The sequence below is a fragment of the Podarcis tiliguerta genome (genome assembly GCF_965153285.1).
Source record: "Podarcis tiliguerta genome assembly, chromosome: 6".
Taxonomy (NCBI): Eukaryota; Metazoa; Chordata; class Lepidosauria; order Squamata; family Lacertidae; genus Podarcis; species Podarcis tiliguerta.
This window is the reverse complement of record NC_139539.1, coordinates 71876974-71885125: the sequence shown is the minus strand read 5'-3', so window position 1 is coordinate 71885125 and position 8152 is coordinate 71876974. Positions and strand designations below refer to the sequence as shown.

General features: G+C 39.8%; 1 protein-coding gene across 1 annotated transcript in view; it reads right to left on the bottom strand.

Annotated features, from left to right (window-relative positions):
- Positions 1-741: 741 nt before the first annotated feature.
- The window catches only part of PLPPR5 (phospholipid phosphatase related 5), a 95708-nt gene continuing 88297 nt past the window's right edge, over positions 742-8152 (bottom strand). The window contains exon 7 of the mRNA XM_083445058.1: positions 742-2826. The gene's annotated coding sequence lies outside the window, so the exon portion shown is untranslated. The remainder of the gene's footprint in view (positions 2827-8152) is intronic.

The window sequence follows — 8152 nt, the reverse complement described above, 5'->3', positions numbered from 1 at the left end:
AAAAGTAAGGGGAAATGTGTGTGCGTCTTATGGAGCGAATGCAGGCTGCACAGCTATCCCAGAAGCCAGAACAGCAAGAGGGGTTGCTGCTTTCACTGTGCAGCGATCCCTCTTGCTGTTCTGGCTTCTGAGATTCAGAATAATTTTTTTTCTTGTTTTCCTCCTCCAAAAACTAGGTGTGTCTTGTGGTCTGGTGCGTCTTATAGAGCGAAAAATACGGTAATCTATCTATCTATCTATCTATCTATCTATCTATCTATCTATCTATCTTGACAGCTTCAGACCAACACAGCTACCTACCTGAATCTAGAATAATGGAAGAACTCATCAGAGATGACTTCTGAGAGACATAGATTTACTTATTCATACCGCAGTTTCTCCATGGTTCCTCCCCTCCTCGTTTTATCCTCACAGCCACCCTGAGAGATAGGTGAGGCTCAGAGATATTCACCAGCCCACAACCCTGTGAGCTTTGGGGCAGAGTAGAGGCAGAGAACTGCCACAAATAGGCCTTCCTACTTGACTCAAGCTCAACGCAGCCCATCAGATGTATACAGAGTCCACCAGACAAATATGGAGCCTTCTTTCTTATTACTGAAGCTCGTTCCCCCGCACAATTGTTTTTTCCCATTGTAAATGCCAGTACCTCATTTATTCATCACATCTTACAAACAAGCAGCCTGACAAAATTTTGAGTCCCTCAAGGGGACTTTCTCTAAGAAAGAAACTTGCAACGTATGCTTGAAAAAAATTACTTTATTTAAAAATACAGTACACAGCAGTGTGTCTCTTCCCCACCCTGTTACTGCTGATTCACAAAGATAACATGATCAATTTAACCCAAATACTAGGCTCTTATAAATCCTGAGAGACAGACTCAGTTACATGCTGATTTACATAAGACAATATGCTGAAAAAGAATAGTCTTTCTTTTAACATAAAAGAGTCTCTTCCTGAACTTAAGAATCAGATATAAAATCTGCAGAATTGATGTACTGCACTGACCAAGCGAGGATTTCCCTGAAATCCTCGTTGTGAACAATTGTACATAAGGAGGGTCCTAAACAGCTAGACCAAGAAATGAAACAAGCAAGGGGAGCATATGGGATATGCTATGATTTATCAAACGTAATTGATCCTTTAAGAAATGATGCTCTTAACACACATTGGACTTATAGTTAAGGGCTCAATTCTTTGCTTCTAGTGAGCACTTTACCCCCTTCTTTTTAAAAAGATCCACACAGTATCACATAATCTTTGGGAAACACTTGTATGCCAACTGCCTCTGATCCAAAATCACACAACTGGATCCATCCCTAGAGAAGACATGTCCCCTCCTTAAGAATGTTCCTAGTCCAAGAGCTGGAAATTGGCTATTGAAGTTACATGGTCATCACCATCCATCATGCAGGCTGGATACAAGAGTGCATTTGATCTATCTCTGAAAGAAATATCATGAGTCAAGCTACACGATTAGCAGAATCACATGGTACAAGCTCTTTCAGACTGCAAGGGGGAGATCACATAAGGAAACATTGACAACAATTAACTTTCCTGCACACGGGAAGGTAACATGTTGAAGATTATGTTGCAACCTTCATGGCATGCTAGTCTGAGAAAATTTAGGAGGGTTTTAACAAGAGGGTGTATTGAACAACGTGATTCCCCCCACCCCATAACCCTCAGTCTGAAGTAGCAAACTCTAGAAAAGGCTAAAGTCATGTAATTCTGATGATCGTAGAATTCGGATCTTCTGTTGATGAGAACAAAGTTTAATTTGCCATGTTGAATGAAGATAATAAAATGCCCATGAGAATAATTGTGGATGGCACGGAGCACCACATCATTTGATTAAAAATTTGGCAAGTGTACACGAGCCACATAGAATTTATGTTGCAGTTTCATCTGCTGCCAGACAGAGCAAAACATTAAGTATATGGGTAAAGCATGGCTCAAGGGACAATTTTCCTTGGACATTTGCCCTGTACAAATTTCACTTCCGCAGGAGCAAAGAGCTGGGTTACCTTTTTACTAGGGAAGTCTCAGTATGTTTGCTCAAAGCAATTAATGGAAAGGGAAGGGAGCTAATCAGGGCAAAGGGCAGCATTTTTTTCCTCCCTCTGATTTCAAATGGAGGAAATTAAGTGCATGCCTAACTTTCTCAGTGAAATCAAGGGAATATAAAGGTGCATAAGTTGGATTGTGTGCAAAGTCTGTTGTAGAAAGGCCTAGCTCACGTTGACACACCGGGGAGGAAATGTGAAACTATGTCTGTAGGTTGCCAGAGTAAATTAGATCTCAAAATACTTTTGTTGTTGTGAAGATGTTTTGGATTTTATGTTCCTTTGTGATTTTGAAAATTAGGAACACGTGCAAAATTGTTCACTAGGCCTTCTCTTGTGTATTCTCACATACTTTCCTGGCGTAACTGAAAAAATTCCTGAGATATACAATAAATAATTGGAAGGATGATAGTACTTTGGTTAAACTTCTTACCATTTTCAAGACCATTTTTTCACAAGTCCTTTAAAAGGGAAAAAAAAGCACCCACCCCCTACTGCCTCCCAGACTAAAGAAATTGAAACGTGAAGCCTCCTGGCATAGAAAGGCTGTGATATAGCCCCATTTTACTTTGGTTGTTATGGTCTTTGAAAGGCAATGTGAAAAGACCCTTTATTTGGAAGCCCGAATCCCATTTTCAAGAGTGCCTTAAGCAGTAGGGAGCGGTGATCTTCACACTGTGGGTTGGAGTCAACAAATCAACAAGGGGTTTGGCATTGGTGACTTAGAGATGGGACCCGAAGTGACCAAATCCAGATTTTAACCCTCAGTAAAAATTTTAACGAGGACTTCCGAGTTGAGCGCCAGCGATCATGGCGGCCCCCTGCTGAGCACCGGAGGGGGAGCTCCGAAAAAAACAGGGTTCTACCGCTACGGCGACGTGGTGAACCCCTGAAAACGTAGGCGGAGGAAGCCTACGTCCGTGGGACTCGGTGGGCACCAACAGCGATCCCCTAAAACGTTTCTGGGGCTCAGGAAGAGCTCCGGAGTGTGGAGGGGGTAACGCGGTGCTGAGAGTCAATCGCTTCTTTTTCGGAGAGACGTCGCACAGCCGTGATCGGAGGAGCGCTCAACTTCTTCTTGGGACAAATTGGATTATAAAAGAACTTTCCGTGAGTAGGAGAATTACAAATTTTAAAAGGGAAAGAAACAAATTAAGGAACTTTTGGATTTGGCAAGTTAAAAAAGCAAGCTAAATTAGAACCGAAGCGGTAAGGTTTAACCAGGAAGTCAGCCTTCCGCTCTGTATATAGCTGGAAACAAAGACTTTTGCGTGCCAAACCTTTAAAAGTGCTTTTGAAGAAACGGAATCTGGCGTTTTGATAAGGATCTTTTCCCCCCCTAAGTGGCAGGGAAAGGGGGGGAAGGACTGGAAACTGTATTGCCTGCGTAAGAAAGAGCTGACTGTGGGGGAACCACCGCCCGGCGCGCCCGGCGCGCCCAGAACCACCGCCCGGCGCGCCCGGCTCTGATCTGTCAATCTGAAAACACAGGGTAAAGGAGGGACTGCGGAGAGAGACTCTGAGATTTTAAGCTCTGCAAACTGGATTATACTGTTAAAAGCTGAGACTGTTTAAGTCTTGTTACTGGGAGGAATTAGCTGCAAAGTTGCTGGGAAGGAGAAGGAGAAGACGGGAGCCATTGTTCCCAGGGGCTATTGTATCCCCCTGGTGGACATAAGGATTGTTACAAAGACTGATACAAAGAAACAGAAAGCAACTGGGAATTTTCCACTGTTTGGTTTTAAAATCTGACAGCTTGCTGCAGCTGGGAAAGTGACTGGGGACTTTCCACTGTTTTGACTTCAAGTCTGACAGCTAGCCTCAGCTGAGAGTGACCTTGAAATAAGTTGCTGTGGTATGGCAAGTGATAAGGGAAAAGTAGACCAGCTGCAGGAGAAGACTACAAGATCTGGGAAAACCTTTTACTCAGGAAGAAGAGCCTCTATACCTGACCCAATTGGAGGTGCATCTGTACAACCTAAACCAAAAGCTATGTCTTCAACTGAGGACCTTTTCAATACAGGATTTGCAAAAATTCAAGAATCATTAAATAAATTGACAGAGGAGGTTGTAGAAACAAACAAAAAGGTGTCAGAGACATCTTCTAAAATAGATCAAAATACAGCTTGTATTAAACAAAATACGAATTTAATTCAGCAATTATTGCAGGAATCATCAAAAACAAGGAAAATTGCAGAAGAAGCTAAAGCAGCTGCAGAGGCCACAGAAGAAAAAATACCACCGATTAACAGGCAACTTGAGGACTATAGAACAAGATTTTCCATGCTTGAATTAAAAGATAAACAAACGAATCTCAGGATCAGATCCTTGCCAGAAATTGAAAAAGAAGGTCTTAAGGAATTTCTTGCACAGGAATTTGCAGATTTCTGGAAACTGGATCTGGATAAAGAAGAAATCAAAATAGTAAATGCTTTCCGACTGGGTAAAACAAGCAGGAGAATCAAGACAAGAGACTGTTTGGTCACCTTTGGATCTAAAGAGGAGAGAGATAAAATTTTGGGACTACATTTCCAAAGGCCTTTGGAAGTTGGTGAATCAAGAGTGGAATTGTTCAGGGACATCCCCAAACATCTCTTAGACCTCAGATCTAGCTACAGAGACTTGGTCACACAGCTGAGAAAGAACAACATCATCTTTAGGTGGGAGTTCCCTGAAGGGCTTTCGTTCAGTATAAAAGGAAGGAAAATAAAAATAAAATCAGTGGAAGATAAAGACAGATTTTTAAAGGACTACGAGGAGGACTTACAGAAGGAATTCTTTAAAGACCAAGACCCGTCCGATACACAAGAGAGAAAAAGGAGAGATATAGCTAAAGCAATCTTGGATTTCGACAAGACGACACCACCGGGACCAGAAGAGAAAGAAGACACATTGGGAGCTTCTGGAGGAATATAGCAGACCAATTTCAAGATGTCTCTGCAACTATTAAGCTGGAACTGCAACGGTCTAAACGTGGTTTCTAAGAGAAAATCAATTTTTCACATTTTAAAAAAAGAACAATTGGACTTGATTTGTTTACAGGAAACACATGTAACTAGGCTCCATAGAAAAATTCTAATTAATAAAAGACTAGGTCAAGAGTTTATTTCATCGGACAAAGTTAAAAAAAGAGGAGTGGTGGTATATGCAAAAGAGAGCCTAGCACCAAAATTAATTTTTAAAGATGAACAAGGAAGATATTTGGCAATTGAAATTCAACACCATGGACAGAAATATCTGATTGTTGGCGTATACGCACCGAACGAAGGAAAATCGGAATTTTTCAAAAAGTTACATGAGACATTGATGGACTATCTGGAGTACAATGTGATCTTGATGGGAGATATGAATGGAGTTGTTTCTACAAATATGGACAAGGCACAACGGCAGGTAGTCACCAAAGATGGGAGACTACCGAAAACCTTTTTTGAACTGACTGATAACCTGGACTTGGTGGATATCTGGAGAACCAAAAATCCTTTAGAAAGAGAAGGAACCTTCTTTTCTGAAGCCAAAAAGACATGGACAAGAATTGACCAAATCTGGATCACAAGAGGACTGGCACCAAAGACAAAAAAAGTAGAAATCTGCCCAAAGACTTACTCCGACCACAATGCTGTAAAGATGGTAATGAACTTACAACCAACTGGTTCTTTCAGATGGAGGATGAATGACTCTCTGTTTAGAGATGAGGAAATAACCAAGAAGGCCCAGAAAACTCTGAAAGACTATTTTGAGATAAATTTAAACACTACGGTGGAAAAAAGAACTGTATGGGACGCAAGTAAAGCTGTTATGAGAGGATTTTTGATACAACAGAACGCACTCAAGAAGAGATTACAACAGGAAAAAAGAGAAAAGATATTGGAAAAGATTAAGGAAGGTGAAAAAAGACTGAGATCAAATCCAAAATCACAACAAATCTTGAGAGAGATAAAGTTATATCAAGTACAATACATGCAAATGATAAATCAAGAGATTGAATGGAAGGTCAGACAAATGAGACAAAGAACTTTCGAATCAGCAAACAAATGTGGAAAGTTATTGGCATGGCAAATAAAGAAGAGACAGAAAATGAATACAATAACAAATTTAGAAGAGGAAGGAAGAATTATTCAGAACCCAGTGGAAATTAGGAGTACCTTTCAAAGATACTTTAAACAGCTTTATTCACAACAACCACAGAAGGAAGCAGATATGGAGGAATTCTTGAAAGAAAATGGGCTACCAGAAATATCTCAAGAAAGTAAATTTAAATTGAGCTGCAGGATAACAGAACAAGAGGTAGAGAGCGCCATCCAAAATATGAAACTTGGCAAGTCCCCAGGACCTGATGGGTTGACGGCAAGATATTATAAATCAATGAAAGACTGGCTAATTCAACCCTTGAAGGATATATGTAATGACATATTACAGGGGAAAAGGACACCAGAAACGTGGAAAGAAGCTTTTGTGACTCTCATACCAAAGACAGAATCGGAAAAACACCAACTTAAGAACTATCGGCCTATATCATTACTTAATGTGGATTATAAAATTTTTGCTGACATTTTGGCTAGAAGATTAAAGAGGGTTTTAGCGGAGGAGATTCACAAGGACCAAGCAGGCTTTCTCCCAGGAAGGCACCTATCTGATAATGTAAGGAATATAATTGACATTTTGGAACTTTTACAGGAAAGAATAAACACAAAAGCAGCTTTAGTATTTGTGGACGCGGAGAAAGCCTTTGATAACATTTCTTGGGGTTTTATGAAAAAGAATCTCCATAGTATGGGGGTAGGCCAAGAGTTCGAAAATGGTATAGGTGCAATCTATTCTGAACAAAAAGCAAAATTAATTGTTAACAATGTTTTGACTGAAGAGTTCAGAATAGAAAAAGGAACACGACAAGGTTGTCCTATTTCCCCTCTGCTTTTTATATCGGTCCTGGAGGTGTTGCTGAATATGATTAGAAAGGACCAGATGGTAAGAGGGATACAGGTCGGAGTTAAACAATTTAAATTAAGAGCATTTGCAGATGACTTGGTTTTGACATTGCAGGAGCCAGAGTCCAGTGTGAAGAGGGTTTTAGAACTGATTCAAGAGTTTGGTCGATTAGCAGGTTTTAAACTCAACAAAACAAAAACTAAGGTTTTGACAAAGAATCTAACAGAAAAAGAGAAAGAAAGGTTTCAGAATGAGACAGGTTTGACAGTGGTGAAAAAAGTGAAATATCTGGGAATTATTATGACCTCAAAAAATGGGAACTTATATAAGGATAACTACGAAAAATGTTGGATGGAGATAAAAAAAGATCTAGATATATGGTCTAATCTAAAACTCTCACTGTTAGGTCGTATTGCTGTGATAAAGATGAATGTATTGCCAAAAATGTTATTTTTGTTCCAGACACTGCAGATTATTGATAAAATGGACTGTTTCAAGAAGTGGCAGAAAGATATATCCAGATTTGTCTGGCAGGGCAAAAAGCCAAGAATAAAATTTAAAATATTAACAGATGCAAAGGAAAGAGGAGGCTTTGCCCTGCCAGACTTGAAACTTTACTATGAAGCAGCAGCTTTTTGCTGGCTGAAAGAATGGCTACTTCTTGAAAATACAGATATACTGGACTTAGAAGGATTCAATAATGCGTTTGGGTGGCATGCTTACTTATGGTATGACAAGGTTAAAGTTCACAGAATGTTTAAGATTCACATTGTCAGGAAAGCATTGTTTAATGTATGGATTAGATATAAGGATTTCTTTGAAAACAAGACTCCAAGGTGGTTATCTCCGATGGAAGCAAAAGCAGTCAAAAAACTCAATATGGAGGCCAATTGGCCAAAATATTGGGAGATACTAGAACAAGATGGAGATAAATTGAAACTGCAGAGTTTTGACAAATTAAAAAGTAAAGTCCGTGATTGGCTCCACTATCATCAGATAATGGAGGCATATAAATTGGATAGAAAAATTGGCTTCCAGGTGGAAAAATCAAAATTGGAAACAGAATTGCTAGAACCCAAAACTAAGGTATTGTCAAGAATGTATAATCTGCTGCTGAAATGGAATACACAGGATGAGGAAGTGAAATCAGTAATGATTAAATG